A 12392-nucleotide genomic window follows, 5' to 3' on the forward strand; every position below is an offset into this window, starting at 1 on the left:
GATGTTTTAAAATGTTTGCGACCTATGTGACAGGCACGGATAGGAGGAAAAACAATGTCCACCACATGTGAGAGAGAGTCTTCCCTGCATGTTAGAGATGCTGCTCTTATGCTTAACATGTGTAACCCTCGCTTTTGGGTGTTGGTTCTGTAAGACAAAAACAATGCTCATATTGCAACATGACATAGATCCTGCATTATCAGTGAAAGTGCTCCCACTGTGATGGTGGTAGCACCTCTTAAAAAATACACACCAAACTGGTAGTGATCTCTATGTATAGCAGGCCCCTAATTGACAGTAAAAATTGGTATTTTGGTGTATCTGAGGTTTGGAGGATGGTCTGTATTATAAAGGTGCCCTTCGACCTATTGAAAATCAACAATTTGTGGCATTTGGTAACTTTTGGCCTCATTGCAAATCTGATGGGCGAAAACTGACATCACTGTGTATAATTTCCCTTCATATTTCCCACCATAAAATCTGGATATGTGATACATGAGTGAATACTGTTTAAGCGTGTGCCCTAATGCTTCACTTGTGTGCATACTGGAAGATGGCCCTAAATAGGCGATTTTGAGAGGAGCATAGTAAAGCCTGAGCAAAATACTACTCCACATGCTTTGGCTCGTATTCTTACTACCTATCACCCTGTTGGTGGGCTTGATGTTGGCCCGTACTCCATAGCTGTGACTGAACTCATGCTGTTTTGTGCAACTGCATCTTCTCTGGACTTTTCTCATGCTCTAGGATTGCTACTGCCTGTGATGTGCTTCATCTGCATAGCGCACTCTATCTGCTTTTGTCTTTATTCTTCGTCCAATGGCTACCTCCATTTACCTTCTTCACAGAGTGAGGACTTACCATTCCACCAGGTTCCCACTCAGGACAGAAGATGTTGGAAAATGAGATAATCTGATGAAAAACAAATTATCTTGGTGGAGGAGATAATAAAGAAAAGTTATGTGTCTTTGATCACCTGGAGGCAAAAACCACAGAAACAGCGTAGACTATAGTGTGGGAGTCTATTCGGTTAAAAGTAAACACAAATACATTTACCCTTAAGCTGGGAAAACCTGCAGAAGAGATGGAATTACCTAAACAGACTTGTCTATGGCAGGGTTGCTGAACACCAGCAGGAATTTCATGCCACAAGTGGAACCCTCACAACATCATCTGGCTACTGGATGGGGAGAACCATTTCATAAGTGACCTGAGGGCCTAGTGTAAACCAATAACTTGGAGGAGAAAAGCACAACATATGGAGTGTCAGGTGAGTCATAAGATGTTTTGTTAACCCCTTCAGTGCCACGCCCTTTCCCCCTCCTGTGCCGGGCGTTGCATTAGTGGGTGGGGTTCATGACGAGATAGTCTCGCGATGGGCACAGCGCAACCGTGCCCCATGACGAGACTATCTCGTCATCGGCACAGAAGAGGTTAATAGACAAAGTCATTTCAAAATGAGATCACGCCTGGCTGCAATCTTCCAAGTACATTAACCAGTAAATAAAGGATCAAAATACATTTATTCTGGCCCAATGCCCATAAAACTTAAAAACAATGAATAAATGTCCATCATTCATCTGCACAGGGAGTGACATCACTGGTTTCCCATCATCCATCTGTACTGGAAATGACAACACTGGGTTCCCACCAAAACTATCTTTACTTAATGGCAGCAGCACACGCCAAAGGCAATCCCATCTGCACCCAGTCATGACCGACCTGTGTCCATGGTCAGGACCCCTGGTCTCCCTCCAGCCCACCTCCTCCTGCCACTACTCTACCTAGACCCTCCACTCCTTAAACCCCGGTTGTATCTCCTAGCACTGCTGCTGCCACTCTTCACCCAACACTGAATGTGCACTCTCCTGCGCCACCTTCCATTTCACATGAACCCTCCCACACCCACCTAAATCCCCCTTGCACCTCACACACAACTTACTCAACACACACAACCACACATCCCAACCCTCACTATACTTCACCCCTCCCTGTCCTGCATACTCCCCAACACTTGCTGCCTCACTAAGCACACCAGCAAATTCTGAGATCTGCTACACGACCACTCACCTGACTTGTTCTTCTTAATCGAAACCTGGCTGACTCTCTCATCAGCCTCCATCATCACAACAGCAATCTTCTTCAGATATTGGATTGCAAGACAGGACAGGACAAGCAGACCCAAAGGCTGAATCACTATCATTCTCAAAGAATCCATTCAATGTTCCAGTACCTCAGAAAACACCACCAGCAAAATGGAACACTTGAGCTTCAAACTCCCCATCATCGCCAACTACACCCTGAGGAGCACTGTTGCCTACTGCCCCTTGTGGACCACGCACCAACATTGATAGCACCATCACCCTGATCCTTGACTACAGTGACTTATTCCTTCTCACTGACCTAAACTACTACCAGAAGGACCTCACCGATCCCAACACGACTAACCTCCAAGAGGACCTGTCCAACTTTGGACTCACCCAGCGAGTAGAAGGCCCGTTAAATGCAGCTGGACACCTACTCAACCCCATCGTCACCAGCATCAGCAGCATCACAGTAGACAAGCCCACATAAATCACATCGTTCGACCACACCCTCATCAAATTCATCATACACCTCCACTCTACCGGAGAAACACCATCACTAAATCTTCACAACAGGACTGGAAAAATGTTTCAGGAGTATCCTGGCCTTCTGCCTCTAAGCTTCTACACCACCATCCTGAACGAAACAGAAACCCCCCTGAAACTGATCCCCAACTTCCATGCCTGGATTACTGCCTGTGTAGATACCCTGGCTTCTCTCAAAACCAACAAAGTCATGCAAACCAGACCGAAAGAATGGTGGCACATGTAAGAACTCAGGCTCAGTAAATGCCACTGCAAGCAACGTGAACACCGACACAAAGTCAGGATAAGACCTTCAATCCACCCTCACATGCTGCCATCAGCAAATCAGAGACACTAAACGCTCCATGCCGACCGACTACGTTAAAAGCAGCCCCAACAGCTCCAAGGAAGTCTTCTCCGTTGTGAAAGTCTTCACCTCTTCTGCAGCAGGTTCCACCAGCATAACCTCCTCCCAGGACCTCTGCACCCAGCTGTCCCTATTCTTCAGCAACAAGATCAGCAGCATCCATGACAACTTTGAGCCCCAACTAGACCCTTTTACCCATGCATCTCTCCTATCTATCTAAACCAACACCCAGGGGCAAATCCTGACTATCTGGCCCACCATCAGCACTCAAGAAACCGAAACAACTATGCACTCCAGACAACCATGCAGTCCAGACACTCTAAAGCACCCTCCAGCCTCTTCCTCACCAAAATTCCTCAGATGATTCAAAGACGCTAGCCAGCAACTGATCTATATCCCTGCTACCCTCCCTAGCTCAAATCATTGAAAAGATGATAAACAAATGCCTAGCCACCCACCTCAACTACAAACACCACCTCGGTAAAGCTCAATCTGGATTCAGGACAAACCACATTACAGAGACCATCCTCATCTTCACCATAGACGACACCTGGTTGATCATGGACAGAGGTAACACTACGGCCCTCTTCCTACTGGACTTTTCTGCGGCCTTCCCACCCCATCATTAGCCAACTACTACAGAACCACACTTTGCTGGATTTTCTCCTTCCTGGCAGGCCACACCCAGTTGGCTAGTCTGGCACCCTTCACCTCAGATGCCGTCAACCTCATCTGCTGAGTTCCACAAGGATCCTCACTCCAACCCACCCTATTAAATACCTACCTCACCCCGCTCACAGGCATCCTCTGCGCCCATGGAATTACCATTTTATCCTATGCTGATGACACCCAGCTCATACTCTCCCTCTCAGACAGGATATGAAACACAGACACATTTCTCAGCCTATATGGCCAAAGTGGCTGGATGAATGTAAACTAACTGCCGAAATCACAACACAGACAAAATGGCAGTAGCACTCTGGTGAAGACACCTTACTCTCGGACTCCACCTGGTGGCCTACTGAACTTAGGCCCACACCCTTTCCAGCACACAATGAACCTCATAACAGTAATTGACAACCAACTTACCATGACAATCCAAGTGAATGTAATATCCACCTTCTGTTCCACACATTCGAGATGCTGAAGAAGATAACCAAATGGCTCACACCCAACAGTCTCAAAACGTCACCCAAGCCCTCATCACCAGCAAGCTGACTACGGCAACACACTCTATTCCGGAATCACCACTTCTATGAAGTGTTGTCATTAATTGAGGGGTTGAAAACCCTACTCAAGCACAGGGGCTCTCTGCTTGGAATTTGTTTGCACCTTTGTCCAAGTAGGAACCCTTGCTTCTAGTCAGGATATGGGAATTCGGTCCTTCGACAACCCCTGCTCACCCCCTTGGTAGCTTGGTACAAGCAGTCAAGCATATCTCAGAAGCAGTGCATAAAGCATTTGAGCACACATACAGTAACACAGTGAAAACAGTACAAATAGACCACACCAGTTTAAAAAAATAGGAAATCTTCATCTAAACCAACCAAGACCAAAACAACAAAAATCCAGCAAACTGTATCAAGATATCATCAAAAATAGGTTATTCACAAAAATAAGGCTTGTAACAAAATTGAGCTCCCCCTGGGGCTATTACGATGTCGTGACAGATGAAAATCCCAAAGTAAGGCGCTGGCCGTGCCATGCGCAGGCCAGGCACGGAGTTGCATGAACCCCCAAGAACAGTACCTTGGCAAACGATGAAAACAAAAACGGTGCACGGCGTCGGCTAGGTGATGCATTTGGCGCCGGTCAGTGTCAGTTCCTTACGATCACAGGACAGGTGAGGCGTTGATTGCTTATGACCACAGGAATGTGAGGCATTGGTTCCTGACTGCGAAGAAGGGGAGGTGAGGCATCGGCTCCTTACTGTTGCCGGGGAGGTGCTGCAACGCTTCCTTACTGTTCCCGGAGAGGTGACATTGCATTGGCAGCGAGGCGGTGGTTCCTTGCTACAGTGCGGAGTCAATGGATTTGGAAGGTCACCCACTTCAGGTATCGGCTCCGTGATGATGAGGCACCATTGTAGGGTAGGTCGGGGCTGCGCTGCGAGTCGGGGCGGTGCATTGTGAGCATCACAAGCGGTGCCCCCTCGGCTCTGGTGCAGGCAGCTGTATCGGTGATGGTGTCAGAGTCAATATGGTGCGGTGTCAGCAGGCGTCTGGGCTGCGGTGCTAGTCTGGGAGGTGCGTCGTGCAATTCACAAGCGGTGCCCTTGGCTTTGTTACAGGTCACGGTGTCACTCACCGTGTTGGTGTTGCCTTTTCCATCTGTGACAGCTGAAATAGCAGTTTCAGGTGCAGTAGGACAGAGGGAGTGAAGTCTTTGTGTCTGTAAGACTTTAGAACAGGGGACAAGCTCTAAACCAAGCCCTTGGAGTCTTCTTCAAGCAGGATACTCAGCAGAGTTCAGTCTTTGTCCTCTCCTTGTCATAAGCAGCTACTGCAGGCCAAACACAGCAAAGCATCCACACATCAATGGGGCAGTACTCCTCCTTCAGCTTCTCCAACTCTTCTCCTTGGCATAGGTTCCTCTTAAGTCCAGAAGTATTCCAAAGTTCTGGGGTCAGGCCCTAAAAGGTATATACCACATTTACATTTGTTCTCTGGTGGCAAAAGGTCTCTCAGCTTTACTAAAAGATGTGTTATTAAATGCTGAGTTCAGAGAACCCAAACTCCATCTTTCTATCTTATTCCCATGGGAAGTTATACTTTGTAAGATGTTACGAAGTATCTCCCATGCTATCCTATGGGACAGATAGTCTTTCAATAGTGAAAAATGAAATACAAAGTATTTCACTATCAGGACATGTCATACACCCAGTCAATGTTCTACCTTTCACATACACTGCACCCTACCCAGGGGGATACCTTAGGCCTACCTTAGGAGCGACTCTAATGTAAGAAAGGGGAAGGTTAGGGCCTGGCAAGTGTGTGCCCTTGCCAGGTCGACATGGCACTTAAAAGTGTGCACAGACACTGTAGTGGCAGGTCTGAGAAACCTTCGAAAGACTGCTGGCGTGGGAGCCACAATCAGTACTGCAGGCCCACTAGCAGCATGTGATTTACAGGCCCAGGGCACACACAGTGCCCTGTACTAGGATCTTAGGTGTAAGTCAAAGACACCAATCATGGAAACACTAATCCATAAACACAATTTATACAAGGAGCACTTGCACTTTGGCACAGATCAGCAGTGGCAAAGTGCCCAAAGCATCTAGACTAGCAAAATCCAAATTCAGCACACAGCAAAAAATACAGTAGGCAGAGGCAACAAGACAGGGGAAACCATGCCAAGGATGCCAGGTCTAACAAGCATCAACCACAATCCTTGTGAGGGTGAACCATAAAAGTAATTAAACTAACCAGAATGTAACCCTTTGGTAGCTTGGCAGAAAAGAGGTCAGTGTTAACTGAGAAGCAGTGTGTAAGGTATTTATTTATTTATTCATTTCGGATTTATAATGCGCATGGCTGCCACAGCAACTAGGCGTCCCAGCGCAGCACAGGGGACCAGAAACGGGAGCTTAAGAAAGTTGAGGCAATTAAATGGTGGAGATGGGAAAAAGCCATGTCTTCAAGGCCTTACGAAAAGCCAGGTGATTAGAAATAGTTCTAGTAGGGGTCGGAAGTGAGTTCTACAGTTTTGCCGCCAGGCAGCGGAACGAACGTCCCCCTGCCCTAGCCCTGCACACTCGAGGAGTGCAGACCATAGCTTGGTCAGCAGATCGCAACGGGCGCTTGGGTACATAGGCCTCCAACAAGTGGAGGAGGCCCGGCGGAGCCTGTCTTGCTAGGATCTTATGTGAAATGCACAATGCTTTAAATTGTATTCGCTTATCCACTGGCAGCCAATGGAGTTTGGGAAGCACCTGGGCTACTGAGCAGTGCTTGGGTAGTGAGACCAGAATCTGTGCTGCTGCGTTCTGGACCCTCTGGAGGCGCTTCACGCTGGCCCTTGTTGCTCCTAAAGATAGGCAGTTGCCGTAGTCCAGTCTAGATGAAACAGATGCCTGGATGAAAGTCTGGCGCACCGAAGGGGGGAAAAACCCGAGCAACGGCTTTAGACCCCACAGGAGTCCAAAACAGACCCCTGTGACAGCTTTTGTTTGTTTCTCAAAGGTCAATCCTCGGTCAAACCATACCCCAAGGTTTTTTACAGTATCCTTGGGGAATGGAGCAGGTTTTAGGCGGTCCGGCCAGTAAAGATCGGTCCACAGCTCCCTGTCCCTCCCAAATAGCAGGATTTCCGATTTACCGGAATTAAGCTGTAGGCAATTGGCTGCCATCCAATCGGAGATAGGCAGTACTCACAGTAATAAAGTGAATAAACAACCCAAGAAAAATTCCACACCAATTTAGAAAAATAGAGAATATTTTAATGAATAAAATCACACAGCAACGAATTAAATCCAATCATTAGGACCAGAGTTGTGAATTAGTAAAGTTTTTTGTGTAATCTAGCACCTAAAAGACCAAAGTACCAACCATAGATATCTGGTTGTGAGAAACTGCGACAAAATCAGATGTTAAGACCGACCCAGATGATGCGCAGTTTGGATAGACAATGTGGATAGGGCCTCTATCTTGGCTTATCTTTGGAATTAAAATAACGTCTGAAAGAAAGGGCAGGAGGAGATAGAGTTCCTCATGGCAAGGCAGCAGACTGTGTTGAAACTCCGAACTGAAGGAGCCAGATTTCCACTTCATCGTGGATGGGGAGCTTGTCACCAATGCGCCTGGGGAAGGTTTTTTACCTTCGGACTTAGGCGACTTTTTGCAAGTCGAAAACCTCCAGGAAAACAAAGTTGCAAACTATACCCAAATAATGCTGCATGAGGCCAGATGCCGCCAGTGGCAGCTAGCATCTATGGGGAGGTAGGTGCGGGGGCGCACGCAAATAAAATGTTATAAATAAAAATAAAACGTACTTTGCGTAATGTTTCATTCCGGACCTCTTCTTTACTGGGACCAGATGCTGGAACTCCCTTGCCCAATCATTGTGCTGCTCCCATGCAGCATAGGAGTAGCACCAGGATTGGTGGGAGCGGCCTCACTTGGTGCTCGACAATGCTCTGGAGGCCTGCACCTACTCTCAAACCGGCTGTCTTAAGACAACTGGGTTGAGCGGTTTAACTGGCTCATGTGTGACTGGCTGTTGCAAGACGGCCAGCCAAAAAGACATGCCCAGTCTAAACAGTGCATTACCCAGCCCACTCACTTCCTTGCTGCCGTCACTCAGTTTTGGCCCGCCCCTATACTGATGCTTGCCTCAGGACAGGAGATAAAAAATAAAATGATAATAAATTACCATTTTGTTTTTCATCTCTGGGCCTCTGGGGGGGTTTAAGTGGGGCGACACTCCTCCACTCCAATGGAGGATCCACCTCTGGATGCTGTTACTCAGGGGTCGCCCTGAATAGGATTTGTTGATAGGAAGAAGAATATAGTGGGAGATACACCAAAGTCAGTCTGACCAGCAATGCACTTTGGGCAGATCGACTAGTAGGGAGGTCCCGGCCTTCTGTTTGATTATCTGGCACTTTTGGTGCAAAATGTGTAAGTCCCACATTTTAGGGTTAGGCAGGAGCAGCACCTCTAACACCACTTCTAAATTCCGGGACCTGGACGGCACCACTTGAGGGATGAGGATTAACTCCATCAGAGGCCAGGTGCAGGGTTCAAGGTTTCTTGAGCTTTTATTGTCCCTTTTGATCACACAGGAGGCAAGCCAACTAGCCCTTGGAGACACACTGGTTCTGGGTGCAAGGAGATGATCCTTTCTCCTTCAAGCAACAAGGCAGGCCTTGAGCAGCGGAGCAGCCCTCTGAAGAACAAGGCAGGCCTCAAGCAGCAAGACGGTCCTCTAGAGTAAAAACAGTCCTCCTGAAGTCTTCCACAGGTACTGGAATGTACTGAAGAGGTGGTTCAGGAGGCCCAATATTTATACCTAGTGTCAGCCATTGAAGTGGGGTTGACATCCTGGCTACCTCCACATTTGGTTTTGAAGCGTTCTGCTCTTCTCCATACCAAGGCTCCAAGTAATGTGGGGTGACAAAAGACCAGTGTCATATTTCATTGTGTGTGATGGAGATGGACCCTTAAAACGTAAATGGTGCTCTACCACACCAATTCTGTCAGGATGGCCCATCCTGCCAACACCTAGTCTCCCTTTGTCTCAATGTATAGGAGAAATACACAAAGGCCAACTGCCTAGCTATTCACAGTCATGTGACCCAGGACACATGCATCAAATGGTTAGGACAAGAAAATACTAACTTTTTAAAGGTGGCATTTTTAGAATTGTGATTTAAGATACAACTTTACCATTAAAGAGGATTTTAAAATTACAATTTATTTGAGTCCACACTTGACATCCCTATCTGTTCCCAACGAAAAGGTAGCAACTATTACCTGCAATAAGGTAAACCTGTGTTATCCAATGGGAGATGCAAAAAGAACAATTGATGGATAGAATGCAGAACAATGTCATACATTCACCCCAGAACAGACATCTGGGCCTAAAGCCATCGTTTTATTGCTCCACATGCCATTCCAGTTTGAACTCAGCTGGACTGTTCCCATGAGGCACAGGGTCAAGACTGATTTGCATATGGCAGCGGTCTAAACTCGGGTGGCATGGTAAGCAAAAGAATTATGGATTTAACCCAGATCTCTTGACTGGGGTGAATGTTTTGATGTGTTCTGCATTCCGCCCATCAATTGTGTGTCTTTTGCTTTATCCAATGGGAGAGACAGACCTAACAGTAGTGAAAAATGAATTTAGGAGTTTTTCTCTACCAGGACATGCAAAACTTAAAAACACATGCCCTACTTTTTAAATACAATGTAGCCTTTCCTATGGGCTATTTAGGGCCTACCATAAGGGTGACTTAAATGTAATAAAAAGGGAGTTTTAGGCCAGGCAAGGGCTTTATTTTGCCAAGGCGAATTGGCAGCTAAAAACTGTACAAAGACTGCAATGGCAAGCCTGAGCCATGTTTTAAGGAGCCTCTTTAAGTGGTCGGCTCACTGAGTGCCGCAGGCCCATTAGTAGCATTTCATTTACAGGTCCTGAGTACATGTAGAACCATATACTAGGGACTTGTAAGTAAAATAAATATGCACATCAGATGTAAGCCAATTTTACCATGTATTAGGGAGTGAATACATGGCACAGGTTAGCCGTGGCGAAGTGCGCAGAGTCCCAAGACCAACAAAACAGATTTCAGCCAGACTGGATGGGAGAGGTCAAAAAGTTAGTGCTAAGACCACCCTATGGCTAACAGGTCTTACAGTCAATACTTATGACCTCAATATAGGGTCATAAACAGGCTGTGGCTTTACTGAACACTGCTTTTGATTAGAGGAAATATTTGACACCTCTGATGTTATCACCTGAGCTAGTTTTAAATTTATTTTGCCAAATGGTGCAGTTTAACCTCTCTGAGCTATGATCATTAATCAACACTGAAAATAAGAACACAACTATACAGGAAGGTTTGAAGGTGCCAGAGAGCCGTGTGAGGTTCCTGTAGTCCAGGATCACCATCTAATATTATCTTGCTCCAGATGGCCGCAAATTGCAGTGAGAACCCAGGCGCAAACTTATAGGGGATGCCTATACTCCCTGGAGCCCCAAATAAAATGAGTTGATCTATGCTGGGGGCGAAAATTCAATGGGAGGCCCTCCGACTCGCAGAGGCTTACCGGACCCTTAAGATGGCAGCAGCACAGGAGAGATTGAGGAACCACTGCTGCTCTTCCTGAGGTGAGCGGATGGCTGACAGCTGTGCTAGGGATGAGAAGAGCCGGCTGCCCCCTCCCCGTCCATATACCTCTAACATGTGGCCCCCCTCCCGAGGCCCTGGGGGCTGTGGTGCTATTGCTGGCTGCTGGCCTGTGGCCCAGTCAAAAGCATGCCAGGCCTGTCAATATCCATACCTGGGCACTTCTGCTGGCGTTTGTGGGGCCGCTTCAAAGCGGGGTCCGATTGGCTCTGCTGTGGGCTCCTAGCTGCTGTTGTTCTAGATGGTGCTGCTGGGGGCGACCAAGCTGCGAGGCCATGAGGCCTGCACCAGCCATCTGTGGTGCCCTGGCCTCTCAGTAATGTTATTGGGGGCCCACTAGCCTTTTACTTGGGCTGCACCGCGCATGGTTATACCTACCTTCCCAGGAGCCTGTCATGGCCCACTGGGGAGACTTCTGCTTCCTGCAAGCCCCTCATCTCTGTTGCCTGTCAGGGTGCTGCCAGTGAGCCTCTGGTCTGCTCATGTCCCTCCTGATGATCCTGGGGAGGTGAGGTGGGACCGAAGGGCCGAAGCTGACCCTCTACGCCTCCTATACAGGAAGAGTTTGGAAGGCACACTCTGTCTGGACCATTGATCTCAAACAACCTGTATTGCGACAAAAGCGCATCCATATTCACAATATTTTAAGTAGGATGGAAGGTAAACAGGCAAACACTACCCTTCGAACCCCCCAAATCGACCCGTGCTCAAAACAGTGAAACTGAACAAACTATGACTGAAGAACCACAGCTGGGCCAACAGTCTAGAGCTGATGACATGGAGTCTCTTCTACTCGCTATACAGCATAGCCTCACCTCCATTGAGACCAAATTGGATTTCATGTGCTCTCACATAGACTCCATCACCTAGAAATTTGAAAAGCAGGACAGCTGCATTGGAGAGGCAGAGCCCAGGATTTCTGAGCTTGAGGACACGTCCTCACAGAGAGGTGACCAGTTGCTCAACATGGAACGCATCTTGAAAATCATATATGTCTAAAACGAAGGTTTGGAGGTGCGATAGTGCAGACACAACATACTAATCCTAGGCGCGCCTGACCCTGCCAATGCTGGGAGGATGGAAGGCTTTGTGGAACCAATGTTCACTACACTACTTGAAGCATTCTCATTCTCTAAGCAACTGGTAATGGAAAGAGCACACCTCTCGATTATGACTCAGCCTCCTTCCGGAACTACACAGCAATCCATTATTGCTCAACTATTAAACTATTGTGGCTGCAATACCAGTCTCCGACTGGCCAAAGAGCAACATACGCTCGATTTCGAAGGATATGCAATTTCTATATATCAAGATTTTATCTTGACAGTGCAGGAAACTCACAAAAAACTCCTACTTGTTGAGCAAAAATTGCAGCAGGCCAACATCCCATACGCCATCTTATACCCGGCACGCCTCCGCCTTCCTTTCAGGGCAAACAGCACATTTTCACTAACCCGCAACATGTCAACGACTTCCTTTGATGAACTACATGCTGCTCACCCCAACCATTGAAGGTCCGTGAGAGTCCAGGTTCTCCTATCTGCTATCGGAACCGGGATGAGGCAGG

At 47.4% G+C, this 12392-nt stretch overlaps 1 protein-coding gene across 1 annotated transcript in view; it reads left to right on the forward strand.

Annotated features, from left to right (window-relative positions):
• Positions 1 to 12392, forward strand: part of LOC146776047 (fatty acyl-CoA hydrolase precursor, medium chain-like) — a 275087-nt gene that overhangs the window by 187377 nt on the left and 75318 nt on the right. The gene's annotated exons all lie outside the window — the stretch shown is intronic.

The sequence above is a fragment of the Triturus cristatus genome, chromosome 12, assembly GCF_964204655.1.
Source record: "Triturus cristatus chromosome 12, aTriCri1.1, whole genome shotgun sequence".
NCBI lineage: Eukaryota > Metazoa > Chordata > Amphibia > Caudata > Salamandridae > Triturus > Triturus cristatus.